Source organism: Herpailurus yagouaroundi, unplaced genomic scaffold (assembly GCF_014898765.1).
Source record: "Herpailurus yagouaroundi ecotype Mexico unplaced genomic scaffold, PumYag 141, whole genome shotgun sequence".
Lineage (NCBI taxonomy): Eukaryota > Metazoa > Chordata > Mammalia > Carnivora > Felidae > Herpailurus > Herpailurus yagouaroundi.
This window is the reverse complement of record NW_024412396.1, coordinates 30,424,725-30,434,064: the sequence shown is the minus strand read 5'-3', so window position 1 is coordinate 30,434,064 and position 9,340 is coordinate 30,424,725. Positions and strand designations below refer to the sequence as shown.

Sequence of the window (9,340 nt, the reverse complement as noted above, 5' to 3'; positions counted from 1 at the left end):
TATAGGTAGATGTAGATAGATGCATATGTAGATATAGATGTATTTTATGACAAGCAGTGTGAGGTGATAGAAAGCCCACTGCATTGGGCTCTCCACGTAAGCCATGCAGCCCTTGGGAGGCATTTAGTTTCTGCAGGGACTCTGTTCCCTTTTCTATAAAATGAGAGGCAGGATGAATTTCATTTCTCAAATTCTATGTTTCTACCTAGGTTTAGTTAAAATCTAATAACGTTTTTCCATCACAATTTCTACAACTTAGTATACAGAGTATATTAATATATAGCGAGTGGACATCACACTTGATGCATTTTGTCCTTTTAAAATCCCATCTAGAAGCTTTGCTCAGTGGCAGTATTGTAGCCAATGAGGTTTATCCGAGGCGCGATTATTGCTAATTAAAATCCCATCTATAGTTTTCACATGCACAAGGCTATAATACAGATAGACGAGCAAGTATAAAGGATAATTATTAATGTCTGCATTTCTAATTTATACTCTTCTGGGATAGGAATTTCTACACATTTAAACATTAATTTACGTCTCCACATTTAAGCCAGAAAAATGCCAATTTTTCAACGTCACATTATGAACATTTGCAAGCATACAGAGAACTGAAAAGAATTCAGATTTTTTTATATGTAATTTATTGTCAGATTGGCTTCCATACAACACCCAGTGCACATCCCAGCAGGTGCCCTTCTCAATGCCCATCACCCACTTTCCCCTCGCCCGCCCCCCCCCCCCCCCCGGCATCAACCCTCAGTTTGTTCTCACTATTTAAGAGTCTCTTGTGGTTTGCCTCCTTCCCTCTCTGTAACTTTTTTTTTCCTCCTTCCCCTCCCCCCGGTCTTCTATTAATTTTCTCAGGATCCACATATGAGCGAAAACATATGGTATCTGTCTTTCTCTGCCTGACTTATTTCACTTAGCATAACACTCTCCAGTTCCATCCACACTGCTACAAATGGCCAGATTTCATTCTTTCTCATTGCCAAGTAGTATTCCATTGTATATATAAACCACATCTTCTTTATCCATTCATCAGTTGATGGACATTTAGGCTCTTTCCATAACTTGGCTATTGTTGAAAGTGCTGCTATAAACATTGGGGTACAAGTGCCCCTATGCATCAGCACTCCTGTATCCCTTGGGTAAATTCCTAGCAGTGCTACTGCTGGGTCATAGGGTAGATCTATTTGTAATTTTTTGAGGTAACTCCACACTGTTTTCCAGAGCGGCTGCACCAGTTTGCATTCCCACCAACAGTGCAAGAGGGTTCCCGTTTCTCCACATCATCTCCAGCATCTATAGTCTCCTGATTTGTTCATTTTAGCCACTCTGACCGGTGTGAGGTGGTATCTCCGTGTGGTTTTGATTTGTATTTCCCTGATGAGGAGTGACGTTGAGCATCTTTTCATGTGCCTGTTGTCCATCTGGATGTCTTCTTTAGAGAAGTGTCTATTCATGTCTTCTGCCCATTTCTTCACTGGATTATTTATTTTTTGGGTGTGGAGTTTGGTGAGCTCTTTATAGATTTTGGATACTAGCCCTTTGTCCGATATGTCATTTGCAAATATCTTTTCCCATTCCGTTGGTTGCCTTTTAGTTTTGTTGATTGTTTCCTTCATAGTGCAGAAGCTTTTTATCTTGATGAGGTCCCAATAGTTCATTTTTGCTTTTAATTCCCTTGCCTTTGAAGAATTGAGATTTTAAAAAGACGTTTTTTGTTTCCAAATGATTTATCTCTGCATCTCCAAGGAAGAGATTTAAATACTAAAAGTATGATTAATCTTTATCTTGGCTTTAAAACTATGTCTAGCTGAGGGCTAATTTAACTAGTTAAGTTAAATATGGCTTAAGGGCCCCTGGGGGCTTAGTCAGTTAAGGGTCCCACTTTGGCTCATGTCATGGTCTCAAGGTGTGTGGGTTTAAACCCTACATTGGGTTCTGTGCTAACAGCTCAGAGCCTGGAGCCTGCATCAGATTCTGTGTCTCCCTCTCTCTCTGCCCCTCCCTGACCTGTGCTCTGTCTCTGCCTCTCAAAAATGACTAAACATCAAAACAATTGTTTAGCAAAATGTATGCTATATCTCTGTACATACAATTGTATTGTCATCAGAACTCAAAGCCACTTATGGACAATAAACCTAACTGTTCTCCTTGTGTATCTCCTTGAACCTTTCACTCCTGAGCTTCCATGGAGGAACTGGTCATATCTTAGCAATTATGTTGACTTAAAGTTCTAACAACAGGATTTCTATGTTTCCAGTGAATAAAAAATGATTGGGAGCATATTTCTAAAATGGGCGGATTTTTTTCTACCCATTATAGATTAAGGTATAAGACTGCCTGTAGTGGATGCAGTGGTTGCAAAATTTTATTCTTATCTCAGAATCCTTTTTTTAAATATCTAAGGCCCAATTTTAGAGAAAGATTCAATCACGTTTGCAGGTTAAGACTTCAGAGCACTCTGTGAAATATGTTTGTATATATTCCTGATTTGCAACCATAGGAATGGTTTCTGAGCTTTATTGATTCACCCATATTAGGAGTTTTTCCCACATTTTTATATGTACATTATAAAAGAGATAAAAACAAAAGGAATTGTAAAAGAGTAAGATGAAGGTGAAATACGTAATGTTTTAACATTATTTTAAAATTAACAGCACAGTGGGGCACAGTGGGTAGCTCAGTTGGTTGAACGTCTGACTCTTGGTTTCAGTTCAGGTCATGATCTCATGGTGTGTGAGTCTGAGCCCCACAATGGGCTTTGCACTGACAGTGTGGAGCCTGCTTGGGATTCTTTCCCTCCCACTCTCTCTACCCCTCCACCACTTCCACTCTCTCCAGAATAAATAAACGTTACAAAAATTGATAGCACAAAAATATGTTCCCTCATCAAAATTTATTTTAATATCTTCTAGTTTCTTAGTTTATAAATGACTTGCTGATAGCAGTGGCTCTAAACATTATTAGCTAATATCCTAAGTGATTTTATATCATTAGTGCAAGGTTTAACCTTAACAAGTTGAATTTGTAATTTCCAAGCTCATCCTTAATGATTCTAAACAACTCCTGGATACGTTTAAAAAAATTTCTTTGTTTTCAATTCATAACTGAAAGAAAGTGGCCAGTCTAATTGCCCATGTTTGTATTATGGGGAATACTTCAGTTTGGGACTTCATTTTAAGAGTATGTTTAATTCGCTTGCCCATTTTGTGAATTAGAAAATAAACTCTGTAAGTTCACTTAACTGGGCACAGTGATAAGCCTTAATATACTGAGTGCACACTCACAAGTAGGAGCTACTCACAGAGAGGTGGCCTCTCTGTGTTTTGGGATTGCTCCCTCATTTTGTTAATGGCGCATGACCTTCTGACACATTGGAGTATGGGCACCAGTGTCAATCCGTATATTTCAAATGATTGAGGATTATATAAATAAGATACAAGTAGAGGGGGGCCTGGGTGGCTCAGTTGGTTAAGCATCAGACTTTGGCTCAGGTCATGGTCTCGTGGTTCATGAGTTTGAGCCTTGCAGTGGGCTCTGTGCTGACAGCTCAGAGCCTGGAGCCTGCTTTGGATTCTCTGTCTCCCTCTCTCTCTGCCCCTCCCCCATTCACACCCTGTCTCTCCCTCTGTCTCAAAGATAAATAAACACTAAAAAAATTGTAAACAAATAAGATACAAAAATACAAACAGAAATTCTAACATATTCTTTTTTGCAACAAATCTGTCACAACTATTCTAGGCTTGGCCTTCAAGACTGTTCACCAAACTTCTTTGGTAATTAAGTATGATTTATATCAAATATTACATTTACTCCTCCCCACCCCTCCACCCCCTCACATCCTTTAGGATAGACAGTACTTGACTCGCCTCACATCAGTAAATATCTGACTTCCATGATCACTCTCTTCATGTGAGACCAGAATGGTGGCAATTGTTGTTTTTTTTTTTTTTAATGTTTTTTTAAATTTATTTTTGAGACAGAGAGAGACAGAGCATGAGCAGGGGAGGGGCAGAGAGAGAGGGAGGCACAGAATCCAAAGCAGGTTCCAGGCTCTGAGCTGTCAGCACAGAGCCCGACGCGGGGCTCGAACTCACGGACCGCGAGATCATGACCTGAGCCGAAGGCGGAAGCTCAACCGACTGAGCCACCCAGGCGCCCCCAGAATGGTGGCAATTGTAAGGCAACTGTGTACAGGCCTTCTTCACAACGCATGATGCCCTTTAACCGATATTGGCTCTCATAGATCAGATACTATAGGCACGAATGAGGGTGGGCAGTTTGTTAAGCTTGAGCAAAACAGACGAGTTGGAAGTAGTGAAACTAAAGTCTGTGATTACCACTGCTATTTAATCAACAACTTCCCAGATAAATAAGAAATTTTTATTTAGAAATCGATGCTTGTCACTGGGCCAGAGTCATGCCATATGTTTTTTTCTTTTCCTTGCAACACACGTTTCTTTCCTACCACTTACTCTACGTAAGTGGTTGGTGTTTGGCATTAGCTGAAAATGGTTACCTCAGCAACTTCTTAGCATTTGGTTTTGTAACTCTTTTTGTTCTAGCTTGGGGAGCAAAAATGGAGTCATTAGCAATCATAGAATTTCTTTTGTTCCAGCCCCCCAATGTCGTTGGCATGGATGTGATTCCATCATAATGCTCTAACATGAGAAATGGCACACTTGTCAAAATTTTTCCAAATCAAATTAAGTACGTTCATAGCTCCCATTCTGCCAGACTGGAATACATAATCTATCACTGCTGGGGGCCCTATGAATCCTGGCGAAGGCTTCGGAGTTGTGTGTGGTTCTAAATATTTGGGAACAGCCTGCAGATACTCTCATTACCCAAGCCTGTGCGGTTCCATAAAACCAGATGGCTCTGCTGGGGCAACAGGCAAGTGTTGGAGCCCTTGGCCTTCTTATGAAGTGGGGCCCAAGGTCTTGCTATTCTCAGAACTATAACCATTGCTTCATCCCTTTCCAATGCAAAATAGAAATAAAGTGCAATAAATTAGTATGCCACAACTCTGGTGGTGGCGCCATACTGAGGTGCCTGCCAAGGGCCCACCATCCCTCTCTTCCTGCCTGATAGGTGCTTGGGGCCCTCCAGTGCTGGGGCTGCTGCCCTCACGACTTCACTACCACTGCCACCAATGCTTTGGAGACACTGTGTGCCAGGCAAGAGTCTCCCATTTCCCAAAATGCCACAGAGGCTTACTTCCACCTTTACTGGCAGCTCCTCATTGCCACTTCCTGAAAAGAATATCGAAGGACAAATCTGAGAGATAAATGTTTTGCTGTTCCCATTATCCCCACCTCCTCTGACAGTGGAAGCACTGTCACTAGAACAAACCTTTCCTCTCCTCAGGAAGAGTTTCTTCCCAGGAGTCTCCAGGGTTCCTCACACAACTCAGGCCCTACTGGGCCCACCCCTCAGTGGGCCAGGCTTGGGTGGACTTGTTTGCATTCCTGTGGCAGACACAGCTGGTGAGGTGTAGGGAGGGACACCTGATCCACACACATTAATAGCTTGCATTAATTACTCATGTGGTCTTATGTTTGCTAATGTATCTTCACCATTTTCACATACACTGTTCTTGTCTCAGATATGTTGATTTTGTTAGAGTCTGACAAAGAATGGTAAAATGGCAAAAAAAAAAAATATAACTCTAATTTTAATTACTCCCAGACCCTTTTTTGTACAACTGGCTGGCTGGCTGGCTGGCTGGCTGATTCAATGTAAATGTCCAGAAGGGTGGGATCATTTATAACCATAGAAACAAATACGAGACTTTTACACCAGGCTATGCTGGATGGATAAACAAACTTTGGGACTACACAGCAGACACCTACAGTCTTTGTAACTGTGTCTTTGGGATACCCTAGACAGAGATCCTAGTCCCGGCTAGCAGATTGGCTCCTTTGTCAGGCCATCATATTATTTAGAAATTTTTGAACACTTTATAGATCATATTAAATAGATGGGCTGGTGTCAAAATCAATTATTTTTATAACTCACTCTTGAGAAGTGAAACATTATTTATTATAGTAACTATGAAACAGATGTTGTAATATATGTCCTAATTCAATAAAATATCAGTTAAAGCAGTCATTTTATGATTTCTCCCAAGAATGCTAGGTTAAATTTGATGTTTCTGGTTCAAAACAAAAATTCACACAAAGCGTGTCAGAGTAAGTTCAGGTTAGCAAATATAAAAGATTTAGATCCAAAAGAGAAATGGGAAAACAAAACATCAGTTTGGGGGAAAACTCCCTTCTTTTTTGTATGCAGATGTTCCAGAAAGACAGAAGGAGCCTGGGCTGCACGTTCTGGGGCAACACAGGAACCAGGAATCCGTCAAGGTGAGGCACTTTGAAGGTGGTGTAGGGCCCATGAATGCTCCCGGCACAGCCCTGCTTCCGAGACCTGGCATGAACAGAGGGCTGGTGGAAAACAAGGTCTGCCAGGGGAGACTGGCAGCTTGGCTTTTGACAGAAGGAATGAAGTAATGTATTAGGTATGAAGGCTACCCATTTCTTCTCAGCCTGTGTCACTCTGCCTTCTCTTAAGTTATCTTCACATTAGCTTCAGCAAGGCTGATCTTTGGCGGTTGAGGTTGTAGAACCACAACGTTCGCATTTCAAAAATCATCATAATCTCACTGAGATTTAAGAAACCTTACTTTGTCTCCAACTGAGTGGAAGAGAAAGAATATGCATATGTTACAAATGGCACATGCCAGTATTTTAAAGCAGGGCTATGTTAAAAAAAAAAAAAAAAAGGTTTGCAGGGGCGCCTAGGTGGCTCAGTCGGTTGAGCATCCGACTTTGGCTCAGGTCATGATCTGATGGTCCGTGAGTTCGAGCCCCGTGTCGGGCTCTGTGCTGACAGCTCGGAGCCTGGAGCCTGCTTCAGATTCTGTGTCTCCCTCTCTCTCTGACCCTCCCCCATTCAGGCTCTGTCTCTCTCTGTCTCAAAAATAAATAAACATTAAAAAAATTTTTTTAAAAAAGGTTTAGAGAAAAGGGCACAGTCAAAAGCTTCTAAAGTCTTCGTTTTTCTATTATATGTGCGATTTCTTCATTTAATCACAGGTGATTGCGTTCTGTTTTACACAATATATTTCTGAAAAGGGATATATGTATATGGACTTCTATGTAATAAGGAGGAATCTATATTATAGCACAAATTCACAATTATACCTGAGCATTTATTTAGAGCTAATCTTTGATGTTGTACTTGCAACATTTCATACCTTTGATCTTTGAATATCTTGAGTTACACTTTAAGTAGATTTAAAAAGTTGTTTTAAGTTAATCTATTTTGAGAGAGAGAGAGAAAGAGAGAGTGAGTGTGCATGAGCAGGGGAGGGGCTGATAGAGAGGGAGAGAGAAAATCCCAGAGTCTGTCTGCACTGTCAGTGTAGAGCCCCGTGCGAGGCTCACACTCACGAACCATAAGATCATGCATGACCTGTACCAAAGTTGGATGCTTAACCAACCGAGCCACTCAGGTGCCCCTTAAGCTTCTAATTGGAGATTATTGTATTCTGGTTTGGATTGCCTAATAATTATTGTCTTTATGTCAGTGTTATGAAGTTTATCTGAATTATGCTTCTTATTTCTAGTAGCAACATCTTCATAAAACTATGATGGAAAGATTGTAATATATATATATGTATATGTATATATGTATATGTGTATATATATATACACACACACATATACATATATATATGTATATGTATTTAATCATTAATCATGCAAACTACTTTGGGGACAAATGAAGTAATGATACCAACATTAAATTGTTGTCTGGCAGGCAGCTATGTAAATGATGGCTTGAAATATTAGATCATTAGCTGCTGTTCTAAAGTCTAAATCTGGTGTGTAAAAATCAAATGCGGAGTCAGCATATAATTTTAAAGTGCTGATTTTGTGAAAGTAACATTGCCAAATTAGGGGAATGCCTGCATGTTTAGGAAACCTATCTCTTGCACTTTTATCTATCTTTAGGAATCACTGTTCACACAGATGAGAAAATAATAGGGTGACTCCCTTGGCAGCATAACTAGAGAAATTCCATCTCATAAGGAAATTCTGCTTTTTAGTTACTAATATTAAGGCACGATGCCTCTGTTTTCTCTTGTTGTTTAGCAATATGTTGTTCTTACTAATTAAATCCCTGGTTAGAAGACTGAATGGCCATATATGCTACATACCTTACCCCTCTACCCCCTGTTTTTAAGTTCAACAAACATTTATTGAGCTCTTACTTCTCTAGGCATTGTGTAAATAGATCATTAGACTATAACCAAGAACACCCTGGCCTTTCCTCAAGGAGCTTCCCTAGGCTCCCATTTTCAAAGGCTTTGAATACCACATATATGCTCAATGGAAAAATCATATTGAACCAACTTAGTCTTTGATGATTCAGAAGATATTTCTAGATCTTTTAGTAATCAAGGTCATGTTATGAGAACCACTTATAATGGCATATTCAAGACCTTGACGTGTTAGTTAATAGCTTTCGACTTACTAATCTGCAGCTAAGAGTATATTGTTTGTTGGACATGGCATTTTATTAACTGGGAATATCAGAGTACAATGAACTCTTGAAGACGATGACGTCCATGAGCTGTTTAGGGAAAAAGAAAGATATTCTTCTGGTATAAACAGGAAACAGTCTATTATTATTTGTTCACTAGAATTTATTGAATGCTTGCAGTACACACTTAGATTATCCACGTTGTAAAGTGCTCCCCTTACTTCCACAGAAGCAACTATAGTGTTTGCTTGGTTTATGCCAGGGAGTTCTCTTCCTGATACTAGAGAAGCTGTTCTAAGAATAGTAAGTTACCATTAATTGAGAACCTATTTTGTGCAGACCACATTCCAGCATCTAATATAAATTATCCCATATCCGTACAACAACACTACCAAGTAGGTTTCATTATTCCTCTTTATAGAAACAAATTTATAGAAACAAATCCAGTTTCCTTTGAGTCTCTCCAATCTTAAGTAATAAAGTCAGAATTTGAACCCAGACGGGTCTGATTCTAAAATTGTTGTTTGCAATTTAAAAAACAATGAGCATGTTGTGTCATGTAGATTCCACTCTACCTTCAAGAAGTGCCTCTTTTTCTATTAATGCAGAGAGACATCGAGAGGGCTCATAGGACTGAGGGCTTCCCTCAAAATACCCTGTGGATATAGGAAGTGACTCTAAGAAGGGAAATGTGACAGGGATCATAGAAAGGTACAACTGGTAGACAGTGGATTCCTTTCCCCTTGGCAACATGAGTGTGTCAGAGAGTAAGCCAAGAGGG

The 9,340-nt window shown here is 40.0% G+C and overlaps 1 pseudogene; it reads left to right on the top strand.

The window, feature by feature from the left end:
• Nucleotides 1–334: 334 nt before the first annotated feature.
• LOC121032548 (uncharacterized) lies at nt 335–533 on the top strand (annotated as a pseudogene).
• Nucleotides 534–9,340: the final 8,807 nt, after the last annotated feature.